The sequence below is a fragment of the Pinus tabuliformis genome, chromosome Q (assembly GCF_031772625.1).
Source record: "Pinus tabuliformis cultivar Carrire ecotype Pingquan chromosome Q, CPIR1, whole genome shotgun sequence".
NCBI lineage: Eukaryota > Viridiplantae > Streptophyta > Pinopsida > Pinales > Pinaceae > Pinus > Pinus tabuliformis.
Genome location: NC_142296.1, coordinates 564,223,649 through 564,244,271, shown reverse-complemented (window position 1 = coordinate 564,244,271; position 20,623 = coordinate 564,223,649). Strand labels below are relative to the sequence as shown.

General features: G+C 36.8%; 1 long non-coding RNA gene across 2 annotated transcripts; it reads right to left on the bottom strand.

Annotated features, from left to right (window-relative positions):
- Positions 1-547: 547 nt before the first annotated feature.
- LOC149220693 (uncharacterized) lies at positions 548-11,625 on the bottom strand. 2 transcript variants are annotated; one of them, XR_016248766.1, is made up of 5 exons: positions 10,972-11,625; positions 10,561-10,642; positions 1,148-1,224; positions 776-1,045; positions 548-635 (listed from the first exon to the last, which is right to left on the bottom strand). It is a non-coding gene; the product is annotated as an uncharacterized LOC149220693 (long non-coding RNA). The 2 variants fall into 2 exon arrangements; XR_016248765.1 differs by having other exon boundaries at positions 10,561-11,625.
- Between the last annotated feature and the right edge of the window lie 8,998 nt (positions 11,626-20,623).

Below are 20,623 nucleotides of genomic sequence, written 5' to 3'. Positions count from 1 at the left end.
AGCATATCTAAACATACTAAACACCCAAAATCCTAGGGTCCACAAGGCAGTAGTGTTGTATGTTAGCACGATGGTTGATTGGTTGAAGGGTCAGTATGCTTCCCTGCTAGACCTTACCCACCTCCTCTACAAGGTACGTTGTGTGGGGGTGTGCATGTGATATGTAGCAAGAAAACATACACTGCACCATCCTAGAAACTGCAACCATAGGCAATCACTGCACAAAGTAATATTATATATCAGATCACAAATAAACCATAAAAGTAAATGAATAACAAATATACAAAGCAATAAATTACTCATACACATACTTGTTCGCCCTTGGCTAATGTTATAGCAACAACAACCATGAACAATAAGCTCTAAAAATGTGAACCTCAATATAACATTTCCCTTTATTTCATATCAAAGTTCTTGGAAAATCTCAAACCTCACACCCATTAACAAGATCATACTACCCTGAAGCCATGGCAAAAGGATAAATTGATTCGTAAAAAAAAATATTGCAATCGATTAAAAGACAATATGTATACGTAGGAAAAAAATATGGCTCGCAAATCGTCCAAGTTGCGCTGGTAGAATGTCTAGGATATCTTCACCTTGACCTTCATAGACTATACAATTGTGGTTGCTCACTACACAAAGCAGATCGATATAGTTGAGTATGAGACCACATACAAAACATATAATAAATTGAAAAGCAAGCAAATGGATTCACAAATGAGTGAAAGATAATTGTCAATGAAATGCATGGCATATAGTTAAGGTGATTCACCTTCATTTATGAATGATAAACTCAATCTTATCTCTTTGATCTCTTTGATTTTCCCTCCTTGTTGCCTTCCTTTCCTATTGCACATCCAATAAACAAAACTAAGACCAAACTACAAGAAATGAGAAAAAAAATGTAAAACAAAGCTAAATGAGTACGACAAAAAGCATGGCTATGCTCAAACTCAACAAAAACAAAACATGAAGACAACAAACAAAAAAAATGCAAACTTCCCCTTTGCACATTATCTCCACTGCAATGTCCTCTCCTCAGCTGAAAGGAAAAAAAGTGGGGTGAATAACATTAAAATCCAAACATAGATAGTAATGGTAAGCATATTTCAAAACCAATAATTATTCATAATAGCAAACACACCTCCTCTAGAGTTTGTTATATAACGATAAACACTCCATTTTGTATTCCACTTACTCGTGCTCACCAAAACAAGACATCTACAACAAATACATAATAAGATATTAGAATCAATATACAATTTAAACTGGAGAATTGAATGCAATAATTAATCATAATATGAAACATACTTGTCTTTGAGTTTTGTTATATAAAGAGGGATAATCCATTTTGTATTTCATGTATCCATCTTCTATAGTACAAAATAAAATATTAGAATTCTAACAAAAGTTAAACTAGAGAGTTGAAGGCATGAACTTGTCATCCAACTTGATTCCAGACCATTTATATTCCATGCTATATCTAAAAATATATAAATTTTCTAAACTAGATGTTATTCTTCTAGGAATAATGCAACCAATGTTATCATAAGAGAAATAATTCTTTTTGTAAGAGAGATCTAAGCATATTTTAAATTTATTGAACACCCAAAATCATAGGGGTCACAAGGCAGTAGTGTTGTCCATTAACACAGTGGTCGATTAGTTGAAGGGTCAGTATGCCTGCTTGCTCGACCTTACCATCCTCCTCTCTAGGGCACGTTGTGTGGGGGTGTGCATGTGATGTGGAGCAAGAAAGCATATAAATTTAAACATACCATTTGATGTATATGTCAAACCACTAATTGAGTGCTACTACTCAAGAACCATGCTAGAAGGAGAAAACATCGGGCAAACAAATAATAATAACAATATTTTGTTGGAAAACAACATGACTCACTCATCCTCTATGTTGCATCTACATTGCCTAAGGTATCTTCTCCACTCGACCCTCCCAAACACTACAAATGTAGTCATAAACCATGAGAGCTCAAATAACAAATACACAGAGCGATGAATTAACCATACACATACCTACCCTCTCTTAGCTAATATTATAGTAGTGACAATCACGAACAAAAAGCCCTAAACATGTCAACCCTCTTTCATATCAAAGTTCTAGGAAAAATCTTGAATCTCGCACCCATGATGTTGAAATGTGTAACTAGGTTTGGTCTTCATAATGTCTCATAAAGGCTATGATGAAGGGTCTTTGATCAAATGAAGAAACTAATTTTCCTTAAGTTAGTTGGGGTTTGTCTAGAAACTTCAAGTCGGCCTAGATTTGCAAAGACACCCTCTGAGGGCAACGTCTACCATCGTGAGAAAATTCTAAGAAGGGAAGTAGTGAAACTCATTTGATTATCCCACAAGTGCAATTATTCTCAAGTGAAGACTAATCCAATGAGGATGCATACCTCAGGAAGTTGAGCTAGATAAGGAGGAATAAGAAGGCTTTCGTGTTTGTCTTTTTGTCTCATGCTCTAGTCCAGTTTCAATGAGGGATGTTGTCTGAGTTTGGCGAGGGTTTCAGTGGGCAAGTCCATGCATCGAAGTAGTGGAAGAGACTTGTGGAAAACTGTAGAAAGTTCTGGGCTAATAACAGTGGTACTTCTGTGATAGCAACAAACTCTTGTACCTTATTAGAGGGCCAAAACACCTAGACTAAGGTTGTTTTGGTACGCCGTGAGGATTGGAGGTAAGTTGTAGTAACATTGCATGCCTTATAGGACTAATGCAACAAGTACATGGCTGGAAGAAGGGTACCGGAGGTCTGAGGTAACCCTATCTTTGGGGCCACAGAGACTCGTAGCAAGGCGTAGGATATTAGTTAAGAAAATGCCCAGAACTGCGGTTGCTTCGAGGCTAAGTGGTAGCGTCCTCAAGGAGATAAATTGCTAAGGTTGGAGGGTTGTCCATGAGTGTTTGGGCAACAATTTTGATATGCCCTAGTTGGGGCTTCTTCCTATGCAGGGAGTCATCCAATAGTTTGTCCAAATCTCAGTGAAGGAATAACCGACATTTTTTATGAATGAGGCGGTCGAGACCCTAGAAAGGGAGGCAAATGACTCTTTGTTGTGGGTAGAAGTTTGAGATGGAAGGAAAGCGAGAAGGGTGGTGTAGTAAAGGAAAAAAGAAGGTTTGTTCAAAGGTTTGAAGAAAAGGTTCAATTAGCCCTAAGAATTGGGATAGGATATAGAACACATCTTATCACTGTTGGTGGGTTGTTTGGAATAGCCCTAGATCTAGACAATTTAAATAGACAAATTGTGGAATAAAGGGCAGGCATAGTTACATTGATTCTTCGTTACATGATAACAATTTGTGAAGTTTTTAGATAATTTTTCTTAGCTTGATGTTTACTTCATTATTAACATGTATATGTTAGCTTCATCAAACTGCTATCAAAACCAAAAAGAAACAAGAACACAAATGTTTTGGCTTTTTGCTAGGGCCAAAACCTCTCCCTCTTGGAGAGGAAAACCCATGCAAAATTCTTCTTATAGAGATTTGACGAATACCAAGACCATGACCCTTGACACAATTTTGCCTCTCCAAGACCAAGCCATCAATCCTCTTCCTTGAGCATTGCTGAGATCATCATCTTGCTACTCCTCCAGCTAGGTCAATGTTGCACCATGATTGCTTCATTAAGATCTTCTTTACTCTTGTAGCCTTCATCGAGGTTATCATATCATGTTGAGACACCAAGACCTTGACACTGCTCCTTTCTCATCATGACGAGGTTGCTCCTTCATCATTACACCGAAACTGAGATCACTGATCTATTAGATCAATATCTATAGCTTTTGTGATTATAGCTCTTTGTAGTACGTCAAGGCTACATCATATTCAATCTGAATGTTGCGGTAACCAATGAGACCGTATGTCTCTTCTCAGAAGTATGTTGAGGGTTTCTGCCATCATAGAAACTCATCGAGATAGTATAGATCATCTTTATGTAACCCTAACTACTATAATACATTGTGTCGAGGCTGCTACAGGTATATTATAGTATGTGTGAAGCTCGAGGGTATTCTATTCATAGTCACTGCGTCCTCATGCTGAGAATCATCACTTCACTTGAGTGCCCAAATCACATGCTGCCTGATCTACTCTTATCCATCCGAGGACATCGCAGGTATGCCGAGAGGAAGATGATCTAGGTTTTGCTACTCCTTATACCCATCTGAGGAGGTAGCTGAACCCTAGATCTATCCACATAGAAATGTGGATCTGTTGCTCCTTAGACACCCGAAAACACAGAGATAAAATGCAAGTTATTTTCCTCCTAGTCTGTGGCCTCTTCACCCAATCACCTGCTCCTTAACTGCGGCTCTTTCATGCGAGATTTCAGAGGCATACGAATTCTATCTCTTGGTGTAATTGCGCTGACCCTTCATGGGTATTTATAGTGGTGAGGCTTCCATATATGAGCCGACGTGATCCATGAACCGACGTGACTATTGCTTCAAGCCGACATGACATGTATTTATTTAATTCATTTATTTGGAGCCGACATGACCATCTCCTTATCGTTTTGCTTGCAGACTTTGATAGGCTTGCTTTGAGGCATTGATCTTGGTCTTGGAGGGTTGTTACACAACTTTGAAGACTTGTACATATTTACATGAACTCATGAAGAGTTTCTATACACATGAAATGACTCTTTGACACTTAAATAAATCCTAAGGACACCAAGAAGAATTCTTTTACCTAGAGACATTTCTTGCTCATGAAACCCATGTAACAAGATTACAAAAATAATTTATTTCCTTTTATTACATCAAATACAAAGATCATGTAACTATGAAGACCGAACCTAGTTACACTTTCTTCAACACTCCCTCTTAACTAGGGAGGTATTCATAATGGTACTTGTTCATTCTCAATCTGAAGAATTTCTCATAAGAAGAATCGAATTCACAATCCATCTGTTATAGCATCATTTCAACCAACATTGTTTCCATTTAGCAAGGCCTTGACTAACAACTCTATCTTTCACTTAGATCAGAGCACATAATGTTGGCGAGACCAATGACTGATAGACACACATCATCATTGTCTCTCTTAAGGTCATACCCACCCGGGCATTCTCCGAGTATGCCCTACTAGGACTATTCTCATCTTGGGTTCCCAGCCCTCAAGAATATCGGTCATCTTGCCCACTCTTGTCTTGGATGCCCTACCACATCCTCAAAGAGTGTTGGATGCCAGATGATTACACAATCCTCCATTTTTTCTTCCGAACTGAAGACAAGAATGTCGTGTCTAACTCTCCCTCTTAAACCAGGGAAGAGTTCCAAGTTTCTCTTTACTCAGAAACTTGCTCGAGTTCCTTTGGTCATAGGAACTTCCAAGAGCTCCCTCGTACCCAGGGACTCTATCATTACTGCTTTATAGGGTTTTCTAGTTGACTGACGATTCAAGACTTCGATGTCATCAATTTCTTCACATGTAGGGTTCAACCAGCCATCACTTTCCTCTATCATGTTATTCCTTCTTTTCCGTAAAGTATCCTCCTTGGCTTTACATCTAGGGCTTCCTTCATAAGCTCATTTGTCTTTACTTTCCTTCAACAATGATTCTCTGGATCACAAGGTACATAGTTGTGACATCCTTCACAACTCTCCTTTCCTTGATCCTACACACATACCCAGACTTTTCCAAGAGGTCAGATACCAAAGACAAATCTCATATTACCTTTTGGTGGTGGCCTTTTTCTAGTGACATCTTCTTGTAGGTACCAATCATCCTGCATATAAGTTGACACATCTCCCTATGTTATCCGTTGTCAAGGGTCTTCATCTTTTCAGACTTCCATCAAAGTCTTCACATTACTCCGGGAGACCTGGTCAAGACTTCCTGATCCTCTGGATGTTGATTGCCTCCATCATGGTTGCATAATTCACGATCTTTTCCATCCTCACATCCTTCATTCCTAGGAGCTCTCAGAGTTCCTTAACGGTCTTCAACTACCTCATCCTATATTATGAGTACATATTATGTTGATTTCATCTAGTTTGACTTTTGTCTTTCTGCATCTTTTCAGAGGAAGAGATCCTTGTCCTTTTGATCATGCCCGATCCATTTTACCTGCAACCATATATCATGACATTATGATATCAAATACAAATATTAGCATACATACCTCATTTTCCCTTTAGGCTACTTTCAACAGCTTTCTTGATTGAACAGATCTTCAATCCCTTGATCTGCTTCATCATGTCATTAGTCCTTTGTCTCATGATTTTCATAAGTTGGAAATCCTGATGAAACATTTGTTGCCTTCCCAGACTAGGGGATCCTCCACTAAGGTTTCTATCAGAGATCCTTCAAGATCTAGTATGTCTCCATTTGGCAAATGTTTCCTCTAACTTGGATGACTTCTTCCTTTTTCCTTTTAATGTCCAAGGAGATTCCCAAGAGCTATGTTCTTCATGATTCCATTCGAATTCTTGTTTCCATGATGCCACGGTGCATCTTCTAACCACTGTCATAACTGCAAGGGATTTTGATAGGATCCTTTTTGAGAGGGACACCATCTCATTCATAATGGAGATCTATCATTCCCTCTTTCTCTAATCTTTATTCAACTTCCTCCATCCTTCCAATGATATGAGTTCCTCTTTCATTTTGTCTTATCAACCTTCCTTGACTTATTTGCACTTATTTGTGTCCTTTCAACTTGCCTTTCTCTATCTGACATACAAACCACAGACTGTTGATTGAGGTGACCTTCTTGTTCATAGACATTTGCCACTTTACTTATCAATGATGATTGTCTGTTCATCATTTTCCCAGATCTCTCAGTTGAGATCTCATGAAGACATTTCTTCATTCTTTGGCACCTTCTGCACTGTATGCCAGAGAGTATATCCTCTAGTATTTCATGTTTCCTTCTTATGTCCCCTTTCTTGATTTATAGAACCTTAAGAGTTCTTTTGAATTCAACGGAGACCTTGATGTATTGACTTCTCTAAGGATTGTGACAATCCTTCTCATTCCATGCAAGAACCTTTGATGACCTATCCTGTATATAGGTCTTCTTGCAATCATGAAGTCATAAAACCAAATTTGATTATAAAATGAAACAAGTACTTACTTGATCGTGAAGATGAAATTTTCACCTTGATAGTAGTTGGAGTAGACATATTGGTGCTTCCTTTGACTGAGATCTTTTATATAAAGATTGCCTCCTTTGCCTTTCAGCCATCTATATTTGGGTTGCATAAGGAATTTATGCAGCATTATCTTGTGATTGTTTGCCATGATATAGAGACTCGTTACTTAGTGTTAAATACCTTCAATCTTTATTGAGTATTGTCCATACAAATCATGATGTAGAGGATCTGCTTCTTTGAGTGGGAATCCGAGTTGTTCTTTGAAAGGATCAATCACTGTAATGTTGAGATCATGCCATGATGTGGATTGTGAGAAACACCAAAGCTGTTGCTATAGACCAGATTTCGACTTCAGACTTCCAAAACCCTTGTTGTAGATGACTATAGTTGTGGACTGCTTATTGTACTTTGATATTCTTTGATACGGTTATAGATTGTCTCCTTGATCAACCATCCTTGTGTTTACATACTGCTGTTGAAGACTGACCCTTTTGATCTAGAGTTTGATCAAGGTATAGTTCTTGATATTCTTCAGTTTGTTATGCTTGAATTTTTTTGCATGTCTCTTTTCTACCCTCTTTTTGACTTCTGAACCTCCGCTTTGATACCATGTTGAAGAATCTAGGGCAAGCATAGTTACATTCTGCTTTGATACCATGTTGAAGAATCTAGGGCAGGCATAGTTACATTGATTCTTCGTTACACGATAACAATTTGTGAAGTGTTTAGACAAGTTTTCTTAGCTTGATCTTTACTTCATTATTAACATGTATATGTTAGCTTCATCAAACTGCTATCAAAACCAAAAAGAGACAATAACACAAATGTTTTGGCTTTCTGCCAAGGCCAAAACCTCTCATTCTTGGAGAGGAAAACCCATGCAAAATTCTTCTTATAGAGATTCCATTAACAAATACCAAGACCATGACCCTTGACACAATTTTGCCTCTCCAAGACCAAGCCATCAATCATCTTCCTCGAGCACTGTTGAGATCATCATCTTGCTGCTCCTCCAGCTAGGTCACTGTTGCACCATGATTGCTTCATTAAGATCTTCTTTACTGTTGTAGCCTTCATCGAGGTTATGATATCATGTTGGGACACTAGGACCTTGACACTACTCCTTTCTCATCATGACGAGGCTCCTCCTTCTTCATTACACTGAAACTGAGATCACTGATCTATTAGATCAATATCTATAGCTGTTGTGATTACTGCTCTTTGTAGTACGTCAAGACTACATCATATTCAATCCGAATGCTGTGGTAACCAATGAGACTATGTCTCTTCTCACAGGTCTGCCAAGGGTTTCTGCCATCATAGAAACTCATTGAGATAGTATAGATCATCTTTATGTAACCCTAACTACTACAATACACTGTGTCGAGGCTCCTACAAGTATATCATCGTATGTGTGAAGGTTGAGGGTATTCTATTCATAGTGACTGTGTCCCCATTCTGAGAATCATCACTTTACTTGAGCACCCAGATCACATGCTGCCTGATCTACCCTTATCCATTCGAGGACATCGCAGGTATGCCGAGTGGAAGATGATCTAGGTTCTGCTGCACCTTATACCCATCCAAGGAGGCAGCTGAACCCTAGATCTATCCACAGAGAAATGTGGATCTGTTGCTCCTTAGAAACCCGAAAACACAGAGATAAAATGCAAGTTATGTTCTTCCTAATCTGCGGCCTCTTCACCCAATCACCTGCTCCTTAACTGCGACTCTTTCATGCGAGATTTCAGAGGCATACGAATTCTATCTCTTGGTGTAATTGCGCTGACCCTTCATGGGTATTTATAGTGGTGACACTTTCATATATGAGCGGACGTGATCCATGAACCGACATGACTATTGCTTCAAGCCGACATGACATGTATTTATTTAATTCATTTATTTGGAGCCGACATGACCATCTTCTTATCATTTTGCTAGCAGACTTTGATATGCTTTCTTTGAGGCATTGATCATGGTCTTGGATGATCATGGTCTTGGAGGGTTGTTACACACCTTTGAAGACTTGTACATATTTACATGAACTCATGAAGAGTTTCTATACACATGACATGACTCTTTGACATTTAAATAAATCCTAAAGACATCAAGAAGTCTTTTACCTAGAGACGTTTCTTGCTCATGAAACCCATGTAGCAAGATTACAAAAATAATTTATTTCCTTTTATTACATCAAATACAAAGATCATGTCACTATGAAGACCGAACCTAGTTACACTTTCTTCAACAAGATTAGTCATGGTGTTGATTATGTATGGGTAATTTTGGAAGCCCTAAGTGTTGAGGGTTGAAGGATGAAAGGGCAACCAAGAGGGCTAGATCTGGTGTGCCTTAGGAGTAGAAATATGGAGCATTCAGGACGTTGACAAGTGGGTAGTCTAGAAGACCTCAATTACAATGTTCATGAAAGGAATCAATGGGTTGTTAGGAGGCAGAGTAATGGAGCCCTAGCTCAACTTATGAAAGGAGCCATATGGTTGACAAGAGGGAAGATCCAAAAGACCCAAGGAACAAACTTCTTAATGGAGCTAGAAGGCTGCTATGGGGCAAATACGTGAGAAAAAATTCGATGACACAAAAGGAGTTGTGATCATTGATAGTGGCAGCTGAAGATGTAAGTGCAGTGATCAACAAATTTGGATGTATGAGGACCTGCCATATGTCTTCAAGGTTCGTGGACTGAAAGGGCTATAATGCGTGTTGTGAACAAGTAGGACAAGTGTACTTTGTTTAGGGTAGATTGGTGGTCATAGCAGTTAACACCAAGCCCTAGTTGTGTCCTTGTATCAAGGTTGTATGAAAGGGCCATGATCACTAGAACGTGACCCCAAGACTGTTGTATTATAGTTTTCAATATAACACGTAGAGGGTTTAAAAAGCTAAAAATTGTCACGTGCACTAGTTGATTCACTAATGTACGTTATTTCGTTGTGCAAAGTAGAAGTGTTGTAACATTTCTTACATTGATTATGCCAATCTTGCTAGGTAGAATAAGCAATTACGTGCACAGACTGTAATTACTCCTTTTCGTGCTTAAGAGCCATAGCTCGTATGTACAAAGTAGAAGTGTTGTCACATTTGCGTGTGTTTGTGTTCGTGATTTTAGACTCAAACTAGATTCCTGAGTGTCGTGGAAAAATCAACCAACCATACAGATACCTACCCTCCCTATCTCCCTTGGCTAATATTATAGTAGCAAGAATCATGCAAAATAAGCACTAAAGATGTGATCCTCAAGTATCACTTTTCTATTTATTTCATATCAAAGTTTTAGGAAATATTTTTGAATCTCACACACATGAACAAGATCACACTACCTTGAAACCATTACAAAAGGATAAATACTTGTGCAAAAATCAATTTCAATGTATTAAAGGACAATAGTATTTTGTAGGAGAAAAGTATGGCTCACCCATCCTTTGCGCCAAGTTTGTAGAATTTCTAGTGTACCTTCACCACTGTACCTTTGTAGATTATACAATTGTAGTCATACACTACATAAAGAAGATCAATGTAATTGATTATGCGACCATAGATAACACAATAAATTTAATAACAAACAAGTAGAGGCACAAATTAGCAAAAGATACTTTTTAGTGAAACGCACTGCATATAGGTATGCTAAATCACCTTCACTTCCATGAATGACTACGTAAATAAGATCAATATAGTTGATCATGAGACCATAGATAACACAATAAATTGAATAACAAACAAGTGGAGCCACAAATTAGCAAAAGATACTTCTCAGCGAAATGCACTGCATATAGGTATGTTAACTCACCTTCATTTATGAAGAATAACCTCCATTATGTTAACTCACCTTCATTTATGAACAATAACCACCATTTTCTCTGTTTGCTTCCTTCATTTCTTTCTTTGTCTGATTCCTTCATTTCCTTTTCCACACCCAACAAATGAAACCAAGACCAAACTACAAAAAACGTGAATAAAAAAGAAAACAAAGGAAAACGAGTACAACACAACTAACAAATGAAACCAAGACCAAACTACAAAAAATAAACATAGCAAAATGAGTACAACTCAAAGCATGGCCATGCTCAAACTCAGAATATCAAAAAAAATAAACAAGAACAGAGAAAAATTGCAAATATCCCCTTTACACATTCTCTCCAACAATGTGCTCTCCTCTGCTGAAAGGAAAAAAGGTAGGTTGAATAAGGTTAAAATATACACAAAATTAGTAATGGTAAGCATATTTCAAAACCAATAATTATTCATAATAGGAAACGCACCTCCCCAGAGTTTCTTTTATATTGATTGACACTTTCTTACTCTTTTATATCGATTGACACTTTCTTACTCTTTTATATCGATTGACACTTTCTTTTGTATTCCACTTGCTCGTGCTCACCAAAACAAGACATCTACAACAAACGCAAAATACGATATTAGAATCATTATATAAGTTCAACTAAAGAGTTGAACACAATAACTAATCGTAATAAGAAACACACATTTCTTTAAGACTATTATATAAAAGGGGAGAGTCGATTTTGTATTTCATTTATTCATGCTCAATGGAACAAGCCATTTGCACTAGATATACAATAAAATATTAGATTTCTAATAGAATTTAAACTAGAGAGTTTGAAGGTATGAACTTGTCATGCAACTTAGTTCGATTCCAGTTATATTCTGTGTTATATCTCAAAAAAATATAAATTTTATAAACTAGATGTACTTCTACTACGAGTAATACAAACAATGTTTTCATAAGATGTAAATTTTTCGGAAAAGGAATCTAAGCATATCTAAACATATTGAACACCCAAAATCCTAGGGTCCACAAGGCAATAGTGTTGTAAGTTAGCACGATGGTTGATTGGTTGAAGGGTCAGTATGCTTGCTAGCTCGACCTTACCCACCTCCTCTACAAGGCACATTTTGTGGGGATGTGCATGTGATGTGGAGCGAGAAAACATACACTGCAACTATAGTCAATCACTCCACAAAGTAATAGTATATATGAGATCATAAATAAACCATAAGTGAAAATGAATAACATATATACAAAGAGATAAATCAATCATACACATACCTGTTCACCCTTGGCTAATGTTATAGCAACAACCAACATGAACAATAAGCTTTAAAATTGTGAACCTCAATATAACATTTCCCTTTATTCTGTATTAAAGTTCTTGGAAAATCTCAAACCTCAAAACCATTAAGATCATACTACCTGTTGACCCCTACTGGTCAACTACCCATGCAGTGCACCACGTTTTTCTTGACAGAGAGAAGCAACACCTGATCAGCATGACCGTGCCATCCTGCCATCATCAGCAACTTGATCATTTTTTTTGTAAACCCAGTCTGCATGTATAAGTTGTAAATAGTCTAAGCAGATCAGAGTCATGTATCTAAAAGTTGCCTAGGTGGACCTAACTTTCTAATGATGATCTGCATCCCGGGAGGTTTTTCGTCTCACCGATCTACGATCGGCAGAGTTTTCCTTCAAACCTGACCCAAAGCCGGGATGGATTTCGTCATCAGAACTTTAGGAGAATCTTATATGTTAATCTGCTAGATTATCGTTGTGTCGCAGAGCTGGGTGTTTTGTGAGGGTCTGTATTAAATGGGTTTGTCCCTTAAGATGTAATTTTGTAAAAGTCGTGATGTAATGTGTCCCGAGGGTCGAGAAATGTTTTAAATCCCCTCATGAGTCCTAAGTCCTAGGTCCTAGGTGATGTTTCCGAAAGGGCTTAGTTCAGTGATCCATTTTAAAATGAATTAAAAAATTAAAAAATGAATAAAAATAATAAAATAATAAAAAAATTAAAAAATGAAGCAAAAACCCTAACTAATAAAATAATAATATTTTAAGTTAATAAATCGACGGATGAGATCAAGAGATGTCTTGATCCTCATCAACGGTCGAGATCATTTCTACATGGATCACTCGAACTAGCCGTTAGGATCATTTCCTTTATATAGGGTCTTAGGGAGTCATTTGAGATCATTCGATTTGTGAGTCTGGTGCTGAAGAAGCTCTCTTGTAATTCATTCTTGTGCAATAAAGAAGACTTTGGGGTTAAAAATCTTGCTGGTGTTACTCTTCTGAAAATGCTGTAAGATTGTTCTATGTGTTCTGCATAATTTTATTTTCAGTCATTAATGGTAGCTTAACGAAGATTGATCTAGGCACAGGTATCTTGCCTGATCTTTGGGGTTTGAATGATAGTTTAGATTCTGAAATACATTGGCAGGTATCTCCATTTGATCAGGGTTTCACTATTGTTTTCTCCTTCTACGTTGATGGTTGATTTTAAGTTGTGCAGGAAATCCTTTTTCAGATTACTGGGCGTTAGGGGAAGTTCTCGGTTGAACCAGCCAACTCCCGGGTTGTGTTTTCTGAAAGAGCCCAGCCAGTTTTTGATCCCAGGCTTATTATTCGAAATATATTTTTATGAATGCATGCAGGGTTTTCTGAAGCGTTTTACATTTAATTTTGATAATATTTCTGAGCTTATCGCCAGAATCCGAATCTGTACATTAATCAGTTGATCTAGGGTTTTCAAAATTCTGTTTTTTCACAATTTTTTTTATTTAGGGTTTAAAATTTTTGTTTTATACAGATTTTTTTTTTAGGGTTTTGTTTCACAGGGTTGCAGAAGGAGATCAGGGCTGCCCGGATCATAGCACTCCTCCATGCAAAGTGACAGCAAGCAATATTTGCATTCTAATCCAGCGTGGAGATAAATCAAGATCGTCCCATCAGTGAGCAGCAAAGCTGGATTTAAAATCGAAATTGATAAATGCGGATTGATCAAACGTGCCTCCGTCTGGTGCCGGAAATTGCAAACTGCATATCAAGGTATTGAAGCCGTAAGAAGATAGATCACATTCGTATGGAGTTACGGTTTCCAGCGGATGAACACGTTCAAATAAACGCAGTGATCTCGCTCAGCACATTATCATAAGATTGTTTCCTCCGCCGGTTCGTCCACGCACAAATAAAAAAGGGAAAACGCATCAAATGCCAGACTTCTGGCGTAAATCATTCCGTTCCAAGCCTCCATCACGCAGGTCGTCCTCGGGCGGTAACAGCACTTTCGATTTCCACAAAAAAAAAAAAACGAATACAACTGCGGTCGATCTGCATATGCCCATCCGATTCACATTTTCTCATCATCGACTGAGGCACGAAATGCGTATGACAGGGTTTTTAAACAGTCGATTTTCTTTCAACAAGCATGTCAGGTGAAGCCAAGTTTGACGTCGAAGAAATCCGTAGCAGTCACGCAGGTATTTTTCCATCCAACATCAATGTCCAGGTAAAAACGCCAGGTAAATAACTGTAAAATGAGTTCTTTTTTTTGCTGAGAGAAATCCCGCCGGTCTGCTTGCATCTTCAGGGTTTCATTTTTGAGTTATATGTGCAGATTCATAGCGTAGGTTTGATAAAATTTAAAAAAATCGATTTTTCCTTTATTTTGTTTAGGTGTAATTACGTAGTCGATTTTTTTTTAGTTACGTTTTCTATTTTTTAGTTTAAGTTTCATTTGGTTAAATCGTATATATGCATTAGGGTTTAGTTTTTTTTTTTTTTAATTTTATTTAAAAAAAAAAAAATATTATTAAAAAGTTTTAGATTTTGTTTATTAGCTTTTAGATTTAGGTTAGCATAGATTGTGTTTAGATTTTAATTTATTCTTTAAGTTAGGTTGTATTTTATTTAGATTTTAATATAGTTTTAAATTTTTGCTTAGTTTAGATTTTTAGTTTTCATTTTTATGAAAAATAAAAAAAATAAAAAAGATTTTTGGGTTAGTTTTTTTTTAGATTTTAGTTTTAAATAGATTTTGATTTTTAAATTTTTAGATTTCCCTTTTTTATTAAAAAACAAAAAACAAAAAAATAAAAAATAAAAAAATTTAAAAAAATTAAAAAAAAAAAATATTAAAATTTTCGTGGAAAAATTAGTTTTGCTAGTTTCAGTGGTTTTTTTTCATGCTATATCTTTCATACTGAAATCTAAATTTTCAAGTCGAGATGCGAAATCGATATCTGGTTAATGGTTTATGATTCGTGGTGGTTTAAAGCATTCATCTTTCATTTTTTAGTTGCTGGATATCGTTTTGGTCATTCTAAGAGCATTGTGATTTAGCTGATGACAAATGATTGCTGTTCACGATTTACATTTTCCATATCATCTAACAAGTAATCATCTTAACTATAATCTCTTAAGGCACTGGTCTTTTCATTTCTAAATCCATTTTAGTGCTTCTCTTGATCGTGTCTCGTGTCTCCCACCCAATTGTTTGGCAGTTGGTATTCTTTATCTCGCAGGGTCTACCCCCCTTAGCCGCGGGAGACAGGCTTAAACGGAGAGATCGGGGATCAGAGTGACAACCCCCGGTCTGAGCGTTGTCGTGTCAATTTGCGCGACAACATTTTTTGGCGCCGTTGCCGGGGACAGAGTTTTTCTGTTCTTGGAGTTTCATTGACATTCATCTTCTCATCTTATCATCTCTCATTTGAGCTGGCAGATTCAATATTTTGGCATCTTTTCATCACATATCAGCAGCATCTCTTCGGTATGTTTCTTGTTTGGGTGGCGACTCCATTTTTTATTTTTTCCCAGACAAGAAGCCTCCCGCATATCTGTTTGTTGGTTACTTCTTGGATCTTAGAATCAGTTTTATTGTTCAAGTGGCGACTCCACTTCTTTCATCTTTTGATTTTCTTGAGCAAAGAGCTAGTTCTATCATCCATCTGATCCCTTATTGTTCATCATGGATTATTCATTTAAACCATGTCATTTTACTGATAATCTCCATGATCTTCCGAAAGAGGCCATTGGTAAATTACTTAAGTTCTCGGGTGATGATTCGGTCACTGTTAAAAGGCATTTAAACATGTTTACTTGTGTAATGATCTTATACTGTAGATTTCCTCAATATAATAATGAAGATTTCAAGATGCGTCTATTTGTCCGTTCTTTAGAGGGTGATGCCTTGAATTGGTTTAATAACTTTCCTAATGATTTTTTCACTTCTTTACAAGACATTCTCAATGCTTTTAAAGATAGATATGATAGTCCACACAGCTTGCCTTCTACCTATAAAATTGTGCAAAAAGAAGAAAGTAATCATATTAAAGGTCAAGCTGTTGAAGAAAGAGTTCAAGATCAGAATATGTCAGATCAAGTTCAGGATAGTGAAAAATCAGTGATAAGTGACAATGAAAAGGAGGAGCAAAAGCAAATAATACAAGATTTAAAGATGCTGGTAAAAAATCTGGAAAGCAACCAAATTAATCTTATCAATGATGTTAAAACTTTACGCACCCATCTAGAAAAACGTAATAAGGAGATTGAGGACACGCAAAATCAGCATGCTAAGGAAATTGAGGCCATGAAAACTAAACATGAAACGGAAATTGGAAACATGCAAGCGAATCATGAAGAAGAAATAAATTCCATGCAGCATTGCTTGATGAACATAAAGGAAGAAAATGTTAAAGTAATAAAAGACATGGAAGAACATCATGCCAGACAAATTAGTGCTATAAAGGTTGAACACTCTAGACAGATGGATGCCATTAGAATACAGGTTCAAAAATTTCAGCAATTGGAAAATGAAAGAAAACAGATAACATCAATAGATCAGGAGCCTTCTCATTTGTTGCAACAAGATCCATCTTATTATGAGGAGGTTATTAGTTCAGTTGAAAGATGGTTGATTGAGGATGGACTTAAGAATGATAAAGATCAGATGCGGGCTAAAGAGAGACATATCACGCGTACTTCATCTAATAGTTTCGAGACAGAAAGTTCCAGCTCATCAGTAATTCATCCTGCCAGAAAGAAAAAGCGCAAGAGGAAGAAAATGAGAAGAAGATTTGACGCATCAGACGGCCGCGAGCAACTTGATTTTCGGATAAGAAGGAGTCCTACCATATGCAAAATGGGACATGGCACATCCGACAAGCAGCCGACAGATTTGCCTGAAAGCAGGCAAATGCTCAGTATGCACTATATTGAAAACATCTGATGCTGTAGGGCATCCTTTGTATCGTATTTCTAACCCTACTCCTTGTTTTTTCCGCATTTTCGTTTCTGTTTTAGATAGTCAATAAATGAAGAGCTTTTATCTTTATTGTGCTTAACGTATATGCTGATTTTTGGATGGACGCTACTTATTTTTGTGTTGTATGGATGCAGATTCTGGATTCTCACATTCCTGCAAGCATCAACGTGTCCCCAAGTAGAGCCAGATGTTGACCCCTACTGGTCAACTACCCATGCAGTGCACCACGTTTTTCTTGACAGAGAGAAGCAGCACCTGATCAGCATGACCGTGCCATCCTGCCATCATCAGCAACTTGATCATTTTTTTTGTAAACCCAGCTGCATGTATAAGTTGTAAATAGTCTAAGCAGATCAGAGTCATGTATCTAAAAGTTGCCTAGGTGGACCTAACTTTCTAATGATGATCTGCATCCCGGGAGGTTTTTCGTCTCACCGATCTACGATCGGCAGAGTTTTCCTTCAAACCTGACCCCAAAGCCGGGATGGATTTCGTCATCAGAACTTTAGGAGAATCTTATATGTTAATCTGCTAGATTATCGTTGTGTCGCAGAGCTGGGTGTTTTGTGAGGGTCTGTATTAAATGGGTTTGTCCCTTAAGATGTAATTTTGTAAAAGTCGTGATGTAATGTGTCCCGAGGGTCGAGAAATGTTTTAAATCCCCTCATGAGTCCTAAGTCCTAGGTCCTAGGTGATGTTTCCGAAAGGGCTTAGTTCAGTGATCCATTTTAAAATGAATTAAAAAATTAAAAAATGAATAAAAATAATAAAATAATAAAAAAATTAAAAAATGAAGCAAAAACTCTAACTAATAAAATAATAATATTTTAAGTTAATAAATCGACGGATGAGATCAAGAGATGTCTTGATCCTCATCAACGGTCGAGATCATTTCTACATGGATCACTCGAACTAGCCGTTAGGATCATTTCCTTTATATAGGGTCTTAGGGAGTCATTTGAGATCATTCGATTTGTGAGTCTGGTGCTGAAGAAGCTCTCTTGTAATTCATTCTTGTGCAATAAAGAAGACTTTGGGGTTAAAAATCTTGCTGGTGTTACTCTTCTGAAAATGCTGTAAGATTGTTCTATGTGTTCTGCATAATTTTATTTTCAGTCATTAATGGTAGCTTAACGAAGATTGATCTAGGCACAGGTATCTTGCCTGATCTTTGGGGTTTGAATGATAGTTTAGATTCTGAAATACATTGGCAGGTATCTCCATTTGATCAGGGTTTCACTATTGTTTTCTCCTTCTACGTTGATGGTTGATTTTAAGTTGTGCAGGAAATCCTTTTTCAGATTACTGGGCGTTAGGGGAAGTTCTCGGCTGAACCAGCCAACTCCCGGGTTGTGTTTTCTGAAAGAGCCCAGCCAGTTCTTGATCCCGGGCTTATTATTCGAAATATATTTTTATGAATGCATGCAGGGTTTTCTGAAGTGTTTTACATTAAATTTTGATAATATTTCTGAGCTTATCGCCAGAATCCGAATCTGTACATTAATCAGTTGATCTAGGGTTTTCAAAATTCTGTTTTTCACAAATTTTTTTATTTAGGGTTTAAAATTTTTGTTTTATACAGATTTTTTTTTTTAGGGTTTTGTTTTACAGGGTTTCAGAAGGGGATCAGAGCTGCCCGGATCATAGCGCTCCTCCATGCAAAGTGACAGCAAGCAATATTTGCATTCTAATCCAGCGTGGAGATAAATCAAGATCGTCCCATCAGTGAGCAGCAAAGCTGGATTTAAAATCGAAATTGATAAATGCGGATTGATCAAGCGTGCCTCCGTCTGGTGCCGGAAATTGCAAACTGCATATCAAAGTATTGAAGCCGTAAGAAGATAGATCACATTCGTATGGAGTTACGGTTTCCAGCGGATGAACACGTTCAAATAAACGCAGTGATCTCGCTCAGCACATTATCATAAGATTGTTTCCTCCGCCGGTTCGTCCACGCACAAATAAAAAGGGAAAACGCATCAAATGCCAGACTTCTGGCGTAAATCATTCCGTTCCAAGCCTCCATCACGCAGGTCGTCCTCGGGCGGTAACAGCACTTTCGATTTCCACAAAAAAAAAAAAACGAATACAACTGCGGTCGATCTGCATATGCCCATCCGATTCACATTTTCTCATCATCGACTGAGGCACGAAATGCGTATGACAGGGTTTTTAAACAGTCGATTTTCTTTCAACAAGCATGTCAGGTGAAGCCGAGTTTGACGTCGAAGAAATCCGTAGCAGTCACGCAGGTATTTTTCCATCCAACATCAATGTCCAGGTAAAAACGCCAGGTAAATAACTGTAAAATGAGTTCTTTTTTTTGCTGAGAGAAATCCCGCCGGTCTGCTTGCATCTTCAGGGTTTCATTTTTGAGTTATATGTGTAGATTCATAGCGTAGGTTTGATAAAATTTAAAAAAATCGATTTTTCCTTTATTTTGTTTAGGTGTAATTACGTAGTCGATTTTTTTTTAGTTACGTTTTCTATTTTTTAGTTTAAGTTTCATTTGGTTAAATCGTATATATGCATTAGGGTTTAGTTTTTTTTTTTTTTAATTTTATTTAAAAAAAAAAATATATTATTAAAAAGTTTTAGATTTTGTTTATTAGCTTTTAGATTTAGGTTAGCATAGATTGTGTTTAGATTTTAATTTATTCTTTAAGTTAGGTTGTATTTTATTTAGATTTTAATATAGTTTTAAATTTTTGCTTAGTTTAGATTTTTAGTTTTCATTTTTATGAAAAATAAAAAAAATAAAAAAGATTTTTGGGTTAGTTTTTTTTTAGATTTTAGTTTTAAATAGATTTTGATTTTTAAATTTTTAGATTTCCCTTTTTTATTAAAAAAAAAAAAAACAAAAAAATAAAAAATAAAAAAATTTAAAAAAATTTAAAAAAAAAAATATTAAAATTTTCGTGGAAAAATTAGTTTTGCTAGTTTCAGTGGTTTTTTTTCATGCTATATCTTTCATACTGAAATCTAAATTTTCAAGTCGAGATGCGAAATCGATATCTGGTTAATGGTTTATGATTCGTGGTGGTTTAAAGCATTCATCTTTCATTTTTTAGTTGCTGGATATCGTTTTGGTCATTCTAAGAGCATTGTGATTTAGCTGATGACAAATGATTGCTGTTCACGATTTACATTTTCCATATCATCTAACAAGTAATCATCTTAACTATAATCTCTTAAGGCACTGGTCTTTTCATTTCTAAATCCATTTTAGTGCTTCTCTTGATCGTGTCTCGTGTCTCCCACCCAATTGTTTGGCAGTTGGTATTCTTTATCTCGCAGGGTCTACCCCCCTTAGCCGCGGGAGACAGGCTTAAACGGAGAGATCGGGGATCAGAGTGACAACCCCCGGTCTGAGCGTTGTCGTGTCAATTTGCGCGACAACACTACCCTAAAGCCATG